Genomic DNA, 10445 nt, shown 5'->3' on the forward strand with positions numbered 1-10445 from the left:
CCCTATGCTCTTCACACCTGAGGTTGGGTCAAGAGCTGCCTTAATTTCCCCCATCACAGCTCTCAACATTTCGAATAGCAGCACTTCACTCTCTACATCTGGAAGCTCCACCAGAGCAGAGAGGCCATAAGTGGCCATAACAAGGTCTGGGGCAGAGCAGGTGCCCAGGAATCATTTGCGGATGGAACATTCATTTAGGGGAGATATATAGGGCAAGAGAGAAGAAAACAGATGGCTTCTCACAGAGCTGGGTGCTGGGGGAGGTTCTAGGGCCTGAAGATGAAGGAGGGAGCCTTAGGTGGAGTTGGTTGGGGTACTGGCCCTGGGGTCAGAGTCAAGGCTTCCCAGCACCTGTGCTGACCATGGAAGGGCAGTCCTTTCTCAGGCTGCTTGTCCTGTGGAACTTGACCTCCCTGGGAGACGCAAAGAATCAGCAGAGCTCCAGACCTTGTGGTGGGAGAAGGCCTCTGCACCCCACGATGGGCTAAGGCTGCCAGCCAGTACCCACCAGCACCTTCAGCAGCAGCCTGGGGTCCTAACGAACTGGCCACAAGCACATCTGACCGGATCTCTCCCAGTTCATGGTCATGCCAAGAAGAAGGATGCTACTTCCCCGAGTCTGTGGACAGTCCCAAGTAGAGATCTTCTTTGAGAATTTGTTTTATCCCTTAAAAATTCTTAGCCATTTTACTTCCTACCCCATACTACATTCTTGTATGTTTTAATATCAAAACCATGCTTGCGATCACTTTACCACCGGAAATAAGAGGACACTGTGGGAGATGAGGCGGATGATCAGGACTGAGCAGTTCTCGCCCCTCTTCCTGGGTTTGGGAAGAGTACAGGACCTGGAGCGATGGGCCTGGGTCTAGGCTCTGCCCTGCACAGACTGACCTTGGCTAAGTCGCCCATAAATGGGTGCTGTGCCTGTCATACTCCACCGTCAGCCAGTGGCCACAGTAAAACGGAGCAGTGGGTGTGAAGAGTCATGATTCACACATGGAACCTGAGATGCCAGGCTAGATGCCTGGAAGTGGGGGGGCCCCCTCCAGGCCCCTCCTGGGACTGGAGAAGCAGGAGGGGGTAGCAAATCTGGCACCCCCAGCTAGGCCCCCACCCAGCTTCCTGGGAGCAGGCTGGGACTGGGGGTCCAGGCTGTGGCCGCCCCCTCCCAGGCTGGAGGAAAGGGTGAGCTCACGCTCTGGCCCGGGCATAGCTAGCGGGTAGGAGACATAATTAAAATGCCAGAGGTTAGGAGGTGAAGTTACAATGGAAAGAATGAAGCCCCAGCGCAGCCGTGCGCTGCCGCCGCTTCTCCCGCCCCGCTGCCTCTGCCAAGCCCACATTTGATTTTTATTTCGGGAGCCGCCAGCGCAGCACTTGGGAGGGAGCACAGAAACCTCACTCCCGCTCGTCCTGCCACGTCTGGAGTTGGGGCTGAGCAGGGGAGGGGGCTCTGGGACCAAGAGCAAGCTCCCAGGGAGCCCCCACCCCAGGACGCAGCTGTCCTCAGGGGTCAGCCATCAGGGAAGGGTGGTGGGGCCGGGAGTGGGCTTGGGAGATAAAGAAGAGAACCCCGAAAAGTATGAGGGCTACTTCCCGCTGTTCTCATCTGCTTCTGCCCCTTCGCCCTCTTGGAAGGAGAGAAAACCCCCAGCCTGTGTCCTGCCCGCTTGCTCCAGCTCCCACCGCTCCCCACGCTGGGCACTTCCAGTGCGCATTGGCAGGCACATATACGCAGGAAAGGTTCTAACCCTGATCTCCTTCCCTGTGCTCACTGTGTGACTCTGGGGAAGTCACCATCCCTCTCTGGACCTCAGTCTTTTCATTTGTGAAGTGGGAAGGTTGGCAAGATAAGGAGTTTTGAAGCAGGCTCTGCAGAGGTGTCTGGAAGCCTGGGCCCTGCCTTCCCAAGGCCACCCTCTCCCAGGTGCATCTCTTATCTGCCCCCTCTGGGGCCTGGGGAGGAGGGGCCAGCTGCTGGCCCGTCCCCTGAAGAGCGCTGCCCCCCCCCCCCACACTCCTGCAGACGGGAGCCGGGGGGCCAGCTCACATTTTCCTGCTCGGCTCTCTCCTCTGCCCGTAATGCTCTCCAGATGGCTTCTCCATCGGAAAGCCGGAAAGCCGAGGCAGCAGATTCCAGAGGGAAAGTGGTTGGGCTCCTCTCCTTTCCATCGGGCTGGAGAGGGGGCCAGGGCCAAGGGCTCTGGGCGTCTGGAAAACTGCGGAGGGGGTGGTGCTAGCTCCACAAGAGGAGGGTGGGCGTGGGGGAGATCTCACAAGCCACCTCACTGCCAAGTAAGGGGCTGGGGACAATGGGACAGATGGCAGAGAAGCAGGGGCACGGTGCAGTGGGCCTCCTGGGTTCCTTCATGGCTCTCTTCCTGACTGGGCAGCCCCACCAGGACCTGCTCAAGGGGCTCCCAGACCCTGGTGTGGAGGCAAGAAGGGCCTTCCTGTGTTTCCAGCATTGGGGAAAGAGCCAGACACAAGTGGGTTTCAATCCCAGCTCTGCCACTTAGAGGCTGTGTCACCCTTGAGGAGGGCACTTGACTTCTTGGAGCCTCGGGTTCCTCACCTGTAAAACGGGGTGGCTACAGTTGAGTTGGGGTGGTTGTGAAGGTGACATGAGACAATGTACAGAAAGGGCTTCCCATATCCCGGGGTGTCAGGCAATGCCCAGTGGCTGCCTGGGGCACTCTCCTAGCACACAGCTCAGGAGAAGCCCTGCATGGTGAGAAAGCCCGTCCCAGGTCTGACTCGGATCCCTCCTGCTGCAGCCTCTCAGGGCTTCCTTCGAGGATTCCCAGAAGCTTTTAAATCATGCTTCAAAGACTGTTCTGGGGACAAGCCTGGGGAGGGGGGTAGCTATGGGTCTGAGGCTGAACTCAAGCCTGGTTCCTACCTCCTCCCCAGCCGGCCCCCTGGGCCTGGAGAGCCACGTAGGAGCAGAGGGGGCTGGGAAGGAGGGCTGAGCAGGGGGGCAGTCACTCCCTGGCCAGGCCCCGCCTGGCCCTCGACTGTCCTGCCAGGACAGCCTCGCAGCCACGCTCGCCCTCTCTGCCGCAGCTGTACCAAGGGGTGGCATGAGAAGGGCATCCCTACAAGGGTGGGCAGGACATCTGGGAGGAGCTTGGCATGGGATGCCAAAGCCTGTTGAGGTGAAGAACACACTCCTGTGGGGGAAGGGGGGGGGGGGGCCCTGAGGCAGGGGGTTGGAGCCCTTGAGGGCTGAGGACTGATTCTATGTGGGGAGAGAGACATGGCATGCTGGCACCTGAGCAGATGAGGAGGCGTCCACTTGTGGGCTGGCCCAGTGCACGGTGTCAAAGCCTATGAGAGCTGAGGAGGGGTCTGTGTGGGGTGGGGGACAGTGGCAAGGGGGCATTGGCTACAGGCAGTGGGGCTGATCCAATTAGTAAATATGACCCCATAAGTAAAAATGAGCCAGGTTTCTCACTGCTGGTAAAGAGTGTTATAAATATGGAAAAGGAGAAAACAAGAATGAACCGTGTGTTGTTCCCACCTGTAATCCTATACACCTGAACGGGACTTGGAGGTATTGATGAAACTCATCAATTTGTGGTTATCTAGGAGAAGTTCCTTATTTATAGGAATGACACATTGAAGGGTTTGGGAGGCGATGGCAACTTACTCTAAAATGATTAGATGGCAACTTACTCTGAAATGATTCCAGGGAAAACATTCTTTGTACTATATTTCTGATCTTTATGTAAGTTTGAGATAGTTTCAAAAAAAAAAAATAATTTTCAAGCATGTGAAGAAACTGGACTAATGCCTGAAACTCAAGAGAAAAGCAGGCCATAGAAAATAGTCTCACAGGAGATCCAGATATCGGATATTTATCAAATACAGTTTTAAAATAACTATGATTTCTGTGTATAAGAAAATAGATAAAGTTGGAGAATTTCACCACAGAATTGGAATTAATAAAAAAAAATAAAGAATCAAGTGGAGTCCTAGAATGGAAAAAATATAAGTGACATTAAGAATTTATCACATAGGTCTAAAGGCAGACTAGACAGAGCCAAAGAGGGAATTAGTGAATTGGAAGATAGGTCAGTAGACAATACCTAGATTGAAGCACAGACAGGAAGATGATGGAAAACACAAAAATAGTATTAATATTATATGTGACACAATGAGAAGATCTGACATACATGTTTCTGGAAAAGGAGAGGAGAGAGAGAATGGGGCAGAAGCAATATTCCTGGCCAATTATTTTCTATAACCAACACAAAACATCAAGCTAACCAAAGTTAAAACAAAGAAACTATGCTTGTGCACATTGTACTTAAACTGCTAAAAATTAAATCAAAAAGAAAAACCTTAAAAGCAGCAAGAGAACAAAGCACATTAATTCAAAGAAATAACCATAAGACAGAGAAGGGAGTTCTATTTGAAATAAAAAGTATAAAATTTAAATGTATTTTGAATGGATAAAATTAACAGCAGACTAGGCATTGCAGGAGAAAAGATCAGTAAAACAGATCAGTTAACTTGAAGACATGTGAAGACATTATCAACAGAAAGTATCTGAAAAGAAGCACAGAGAGAAAAAAGACTGGAAGCACAACAGAGCCACAGTGACCCCCATATGGGACAATACCAAGTGCTCTAACATACTCGTAGAGTCAGGCACCACATAACAACATTTTGGTCAACAATGAACCACATATATTACAGTGTCCCATAAGATTATAATGGTGATGGAGTTTGGATGTGTTGTCCCCTCCAAAAATCAGGTGGAAATTTGATCTCCGATGTGGCAGTGTTGGAAACGGATTGAGTCATGGTGGCCGATCCCTCGTGAGTGGATTAATGTTCTCCCTGGGGGAGAGGGGATTAATGAGTGAGTTCTTGCTCTATTAGTTCCCATGACAGCTCATTGCTTAAAAAGACCCTGGCACCTCCTCTCTCTCTCTTGCTTCCTCTCGCCATGTGATCTGCTTGTACCCACCAGCTGCCTGCCGCTTTCCGCCATGAGTAGAAGCAGCCTGAGGCCCGTGCCAGATGCAGCTGTCCCAGAATCGTAAGCCAAATAAACCTCTTTCCTTTATAAATTACCCAGTTTCAGGTATTTCTGTTATAGCAACACAAAGCGGACTAAAACAAATGGGTATACCATATAGCCTAGGTATATAGTAGGCTATACCACCTAGGTCTGTGTAAATACACTCTATCATCACACAGTGACGAAATTGCCTAGTGACATATTTCTCAGAATGTATTCCTATCATTAAGCAACACATGGCTTTAAAGTTCAGAAAGAGGGAAAATGGGAAAACAAACAAACAAAAAGAAGTAGTGAGCAGAAGTTTTCCAAATTTATGAATACTAGAAACCCAAAGATCCAAGAATCTCAGTACCAACTATAAAGACAAAATGACAGCAAGTTCATTATAATCAAATTGGTGAAAATCTGGGACAGTGAGAAAATCTGAAAAGAAGTCAGAGGAAAAAAGGAACATTACATACAGAGGGACAGAGATTAGTATTATCGTAGACGTATTGTCAGAGACTACACAAGCCAAAAGACAGTAGAATAAAGTTGTGGGAGAAAAAGTACTACCAACTTAGATCTCTAAATCAAGTGAGAATATCTTAAAAATAAAGGTGAAATAAAAACTTTTTCATACACACACAAATTGAGAGACTTCATCATCAGTTGACCTGCACTATAAGAAATGTTAAAGGAAGTTTTTCAGTCAGAAGGAACGTGAGACCAGATGGAAACTTGAATCCATGCAAAGGAATAAATAGAACTAGAAATGGAAAACGTGGATAAATATAAAAATTTTTTTTTTCATTTAAAATTTTGTTTAAAAGAAAATTGACAATTCAAAGCAAAATAATAACAATGTATTGTGGGGTTTATACCATACGTAGAAATAAAATGTATGACAACAATGTCACAGGTCATCGGAGGGAAAATGAACTATAGTATTTTAAGTTTCTGACTTTTACATGAAGTGATATAACATTATTCGGAGGAAAACTGTGATAAATTAAAGATGCATATTCAAAACTCTAAAGAGGGGTCTGAAAACGTTTTCTGTAAAGGGTCAGATAGTAAATATTTTAGGTATTGAAGTTCATGCAGTCTCTGTTGCAACTGATTAACTGCTATTGTAGCACGAAAGCAGACATAGACATTATCTAAATGAGTGCGCATGGCTGTATTTCAATAAAACTTTATTTGTGGATCTGAAATTTAAACTTTATACCATTTTTATATATTATAAAACATTATTCTTTTGCATCATTTCAACCTTTTAAAAGATGTAAAATCGATTCTTAAGAAATCTCCCAGGCAGAAGAATTCCAAATAATTAATGTAGATACTGTGCCCTCAAGCACGTGGAGCATAACTCCCCACTCTTTAAGTGTGGGCTGGACAAAATGACATCCTTCCAAAGAGTACAGCATGGAAAGGGAGGAAAATGAGCAACTTTAGAGAAACCTGACAACACAAACCTCAGCCAGGTGATTAAGGCCATTACCAACAGTGATAAGCAGGCTGATGGGATGTACTCTGCATAGGATGTGCTGAGCATGGCATTCAGCTTTGTAGTCTTCCTTCAAAAAATTCATAACCCTTGGGCCGGCCTGGTGGCGCACTGCTACAGTGCGCCGCTTGGGAGTGCGGTGGAGCTGCCACCAAGGGTTCAGATCCCACATACAGACTGGCCGCTCACGGGCTGAGGGAGGTGCGGGCGCAACACCGAGGGTTGCGATCCCATTGCTGGTCCCAGTCCGGTACGGGCGCGACACTGAGGGTAGCGATCCGATGCCGGTCACGAAAAAAGACAAAAAGGAAAAAAAGAATTCATAACCCCATTCCAATCATGAGAAACACATTAGACAAATCCCAGTAGAGGGATATTCTACAAAATATCTGACCAGTACTTCTCAAAACTGTGAAGGTCTTAAACAAAAATTGGAAAGTCTGAGAAACTGTCATAGCCTAGACAAATCTGAGGAGACATGATGACTAAAGTAATATAATATCCCGGATGGAATCCTGGATCAGAAAAAGGATATTAAGTAAATACTAAGGGAATCTCTCAAGTGTCCATTGATGAGTGAGTGGATGTGATCGTTAATTTTAGATGTCAACTTGACTGGATTAATAAATACCTAGAGAACTGGTAGAGCATTATTTTTGGATGTGTCTGTGAGGGTGTTTCTAGAGGAGACTGGCATATGAGTCATGGACTGAGTAGGAAAGATTGTATTGGGAAGCGTCCAGTTGGCTGGGGACCTGGATAGAACATAAAAGGCAGATAAAAGGCGATAAGGTGATTTCCTTTCTCTCTCTCTCTCTCTCTCTCTCTCTCTCTCTGTCAGCATTGGGACACTCTTCTTCTCCTGCCCTTGACATCAGAATGCCAAGCTCTCCTGCCTTTGGACTCTAGAACTTACTTCAGCCCCGCCCCCTCCCCAGGTCCTCAGGCTTTCAACCTTGGACTGGAAATTACACCACCGACTTTGACTTCCCTGGTTCTGAAGCAGTATGACTGAGAATTTCCCCAAGTTAAAGTCAGATATCAAACTTCACATCCAGGAAGCTCAGAGAACACCAGGCAGGATAAATGCAAACACAAACAAACAAACAAAAAAACCCACCCTACACTTAGGCATATCATATTTAAACTGCAGAAAATCAAAAATAAAGAGAAAATCTTGAAAGAAATCAAGGGGAAAAAAACTACCTTACTTATAGAGGAACAAAGATAACAATTATACCTGACTTCTTAAAAACCATGTAGGCAAGAAGAGAGTGGAGTGAAACATTTAAAGTATTGAGAGGAAAAAAAAAAACCAACCTAGAATTCTGTACCCTGTGAAATTATGTTTCAAAATTGAAGAAAAAATAAAGAATTTCTCAGACAAACAAAAATTGGGGAAATTTGTTCCCAGTAACATTGTTTTGTAAAAAATGTTGAAAGAAGTTCTTCAGCAAGAATTTAGAGAAGGAAAATTATATAGGTCAGAAACTTGGACCTACATAAAGAAAGGAAGAGCATTGAAGAAGGAATAAGTAAAGGTAAAATTAAAACTTTCGGGCCGGCCCGGTGGCGCACTGCTATAGTGCGCCGCTTCGGAAGTGTGGCAGCGCTCCCGCCGAGGGTTCGGATCCCATGTGCAGACCGGTTCCCGCTCACTGGCTGAGTGAGGCGCGGGAGCGACACCGAGGGTTGCGATCCCGTTGCTGGTCCCGGTCCGGAGCGGGGGCGACACTGGGGGTTGCGATCCGTTGCCGGACACGGAAAAAGACAAAAAGGAAAAAAAAAAAAAAACTTTCATTTTTCCTATTCTTAACTGATTTAACTGATAAAAGTTTGATCAAAGTAACAGTAGCAACAATGTATTTGATTGTGCATGTCTGTATGTATACTTGCATGTGTGTGCTTACATGTAAGTGAAATGAGTGACATCAATGATACAAAGGATGGGAAGAAGGAATTAGGACTATTTTTGTTATTATAAGGTACTTACACTCCTCAAACAGTGGTATAGTGTTATTTGGAAGTGGACACAGATTAGTCATAAATGCATATAGCAAACTCTAGGACAACCACTAAAAAAAGTATAACTGATAAGCTAAGAAAGGAGAGAAAATGGAACAATACAAAATGCTCCATTAAAGCCACAACAAACAGAAAAAGAGTGGAAGACAAAAACATGAATAAAGAACAAAGGCAATGAATAGAAAGCAATAGATATGGTAGATGTTAATCCAACTAGATCAATAATCCCTTTAAACATCAGTGGTCTAAATATGCCAATTAAAAGAGATTGTCAGGGGCCGGCCCGGTGGCGCACTGGATAGTGCGCCGCTTGGGAAGCGCGGCGGCGCTCCCGTCCGAGGGTTCGGATCCCACGTACAGACCGGCTCCCGCTCGCTGGCTGAGCGAGGCGCGGGAGCAGCGCCGAGGCTTGCGATCCCGTCACCGGTCCCCGGTCCGGTACGGGGGCAACACTGAGGGTTGTGATCCATTGCCGGACATGGAAAAAGACAAAAAGACAAAAAAAAAAGAGATTGTCAGAGTGAATTAAAAAACGTGACCCAAGTATATGTTATTTGCAAGAAACCCAATTTAAATAGAAGGACACATATAGATTAAAAGTAAATGGATAGAGAAAGATAGACCATACTAATACTAATCAAAAGAAAGTGGAAGTAGCTATATTAACTTCAAACAGAGCAGATTTCAGAGCAAGGAAATAGACATAGTTGAACTCAACTGCACCATCAACCAGCTGGATATAATTGGCATCTATTGACTACTTCAACAACAGCAGAATACACATTCTTCTCAAGCTCACATGGAACGTTCACCAAGATATACCATATTCCTGAACAAAAAAACATACCTTAATTTAAAAGAATAAATCATACAAGATCTGCTGTCAGTTCAAAATGGAATTAAACTAGATATCAATAACAGAAAGATAGCTGAAAAATACCAAAATACTTGGAGATTAAACAACATACTTTTAAATAACACATGCAGCAAAGAAGAAATCTCAAGAGAAATTTTTAAATTTGAAGTCTCTGACTATTAATCTATTTCTCCTCACACTTCTATCAATTTTTGCCTCATGTATTTTGATGCTCTTGTTAGGTGCATACACACGAAGATTGTTATGCCTTCCTGGAGAATTAACCCTTTTATCATTATGTAATGCCCTTCTTCAGCCCTGATAAATATACATGATAAATTTTTTGAACTAAATGAACATATAATCTATCAAAATTTGGAGGTTGCATTGAAAGCAGTGCTTAGAGAGAAATTTATAACATTGAATGCATATTGAAGAGAAGAAACCTCTAAAATTAGTAATTTAAGCTTCCGCTTTAGGAAACTAGAAAAAGAAGCAAATTAACTTCAATGTACTGTAATCAGAAGAAAAGAAATAATAAAAATTAGATCAGAAATCAATGGAACTGAAAACAAGAAATCAATAGAGAAAATCAAGAACAGCAAAGGCTGGTTATTTGAAAAGATCAATAAAATTGATAAGCTTCTAGCTGGGCAAACTAAGAAAAAAGAGGAAAGACACAAATTACTAATAACAGAAATGAAAGAAGGGACATCACTACAGATCCCATGAACATTAAAAGAATAATTAAGGAATATTATAAACAACTCTGTGCCCACAACTTTGAAAACCTAGATGGAATAGAACAATTCCTTGAAAGACACGATTTGCCAACATTTGCACGAGAAATAGATAATTTGAATAGGACTATATCTATTAAAGAAATTGAATTAATAATTAATAATCCTCCAAAACAGAAAACATCAGGCCCACATAGGTTCGCTGGTGAATTCTATCAGATATTTAAGAAAGAAGTTATTCCTGTTCTCTACAATCTCTTCCCAAAGATGGAAGCAGAGGGAATATTCTTGACT

This window comes from Galeopterus variegatus, unplaced genomic scaffold (assembly GCF_000696425.1).
Source record: "Galeopterus variegatus unplaced genomic scaffold, G_variegatus-3.0.2 Scaffold8009, whole genome shotgun sequence".
Taxonomy (NCBI): domain Eukaryota; kingdom Metazoa; phylum Chordata; class Mammalia; order Dermoptera; family Cynocephalidae; genus Galeopterus; species Galeopterus variegatus.